This window comes from Danio rerio, chromosome 16 (genome assembly GCF_049306965.1).
Source record: "Danio rerio strain Tuebingen ecotype United States chromosome 16, GRCz12tu, whole genome shotgun sequence".
Lineage (NCBI taxonomy): Eukaryota > Metazoa > Chordata > Actinopteri > Cypriniformes > Danionidae > Danio > Danio rerio.
The window spans coordinates 25,813,867-25,816,308 of NC_133191.1; positions in this window are offsets into that span (position 1 = coordinate 25,813,867).

The window sequence follows — 2,442 nt, forward strand, 5'->3', positions numbered from 1 at the left end:
ACATATCAATGTCATTGTTATGGCCAACAAACATTTTAACATTGTAATGTATGCCACATTTAATACAAATACTGCTGTCCTGGTTACATAATGCAGCCATTAGGTTCGAATCTATCTTCATAAGTCATACTTGTGTGAGTATATGCTGATGTTATGAAAATGTATAATTTTCAAATTATTTTAGAAATTATTATTTTTAATATTATGCAAATAAGGACATAATTCACACACCAAAAAGTTAAAGAGTTTTAAACTGTGAATTCCCTATAAAGTATTTGAAAAACAAGCTTTGATAGTCAGGTTAATTTTAAACTTACCACATATTATTAAAAAATTAACTCAGATGTTAAAATATGTCCAGTAACAACAGCCAAATAAAAGGGAAAAAAAGAACAAAACTCCTTGCAACAAAATACAGTATGTTTTGTTTTTACTGTTTCCTATTAGAGAGACAACTGCTTTTTCTAATTATTTTTACTCATAAAACCACTTATAAGACTCTACTGTACCAAGAAAAGGGCAGCCAGAAACTGAAGGATTTCCTACAGTACATTATTTGTTCACCTATTCAAGATAAAAATAACAGTTTGCTTTGCTTCTTTTTTTCTACATACAGTACAGTGAGTCACAGTTGCCAGGGTGTTTTATAATTAGCCTGCACACATCAAACCTTTTGAAAGTATTTGGTCTAAGCATAAATAATTTGAAGCAAACATGCCACTTTAATGAGAAAAAAAACTATGAATGAACAAGCAACATAGTAGGTGAGTACCCTAAGACGTTAAAAAAATAGCTTCACACATCACTTTTATAAATCCAAAGTGAATTGGAATTTCAAACCAAAGTATTTAGGCAGCAACTTAATGTTTTTTGATGTTTGGGATTATTTCTAAGTAAACAGTGCTGGGGGAAAAGAGGGTTTATATAAATCAGAAGTGTAGGACATGTCCTACAGCACTAAAAACTGCAGTAAAACAGTATACATTTAAAAGATTTATTATGCAGGACTCTTTTTTTATGAACGTCCATTATCTAGATGATGTAAAAGTGAAACGTTTGACCCTTTTGGAGATTTTTCTGCTGCAGGCCATGTACTTTGAAGATCCCCAAGAGAAAGCAAAATTAAAAGGGGGGAGTTTTCCTTTTAGGTCCATAGCCATTTTAAGTTGTGCTACTCCAAAGAGCTTACGGTGCAATTATTTCCTCTTTTTCAAGGACTTTGTGAATAACCACTGTAGAGGACGAGAAATCTTGAATAATTTGTGTAATAATATTGTTGTATTCCATTTCGTGTACCTCCGGTAATGAACTGTCATCGTTAAAGCACACCAAACACAGTTATTAATGGTGGCTTCTGGTCAGCCGCACAATGGCAATAAAAGCCACACAAAATGAAACACAAATATAGCAGACAGGAGAAATGAAATGAGCGGCTATGATAATGTTTGCAGTGATGAACTGCTAAGGTTAAAGCATTGGAGGGTAAAATTAAGAAACACACTTGTGGTTATGTGGTGTGTGTGCTTATAGTGCGGGCAATTCCAGTTCATGTTGTTTGTGGAAATGTCAAACCAAGCTGGGCTTGTGGCAGCATGTAAAGATTAGATATTGTACATTCTGAAAGAACACCTCAGGACTGCCTCGAGGCCTTTATGGATGTATTTTCCCCGTTTCTTTTGTATTCAAAGAGCTTTCTGACACATTCTCAGCTTTATTCATGGACTTGACAGAAATATTGTATATTTAGTTACTACCCACTGGGTATAATACCAGCCCAGAATAAAAATGAAGCATTATTTCTTGCTATATGAATTGGTGTGGTTCCATTGACAAGTCTGATTAGCTTCAGTCCCTCTCTTTGGTCACCAGTTGTTACTATTGTGCCAGGTTAGTTCCTATTCTGAAGTAGAAACTAAGTTTTAACAGTATGTCTGATCATTTTTTTTTCTTCTGGAAAAAGTTTTATTTCTTTTATTTCAGTTAGAATAAAAGCAGTTTTTTTATTTTTTTAAATCTCATTTTGAGGTCACATTATTAGCCCCTTTAAGCTATATATTTTTTTAATAGTGTACAGAACAAACCATGGTTATACAGTAATACAATAACTTGCCTAATACACACACACACACAGACACACACACACACAGACACACACACACACACACATATAAATACTGTGACTATTCTTGCTTCCTTGCTCTGTTAAACATAATATATATATAAAATGGTCAACAAATCAAACGAAGATGTGTTATGTATAAGAACATGTCTGGCTGAGAACAGGTATTTATTTATAGCTAAGAAGTCTGAAATGAAAAAGAGCTTTTTATAAACAGAAGCAATGGCATTTACATAGAGATGAACTCTCTTGAGATTTCTAAGCAAAGTTGAGCATACATTAATGTCTATCTTAATTAGATCAGTAACAACACTGCAGGGTGA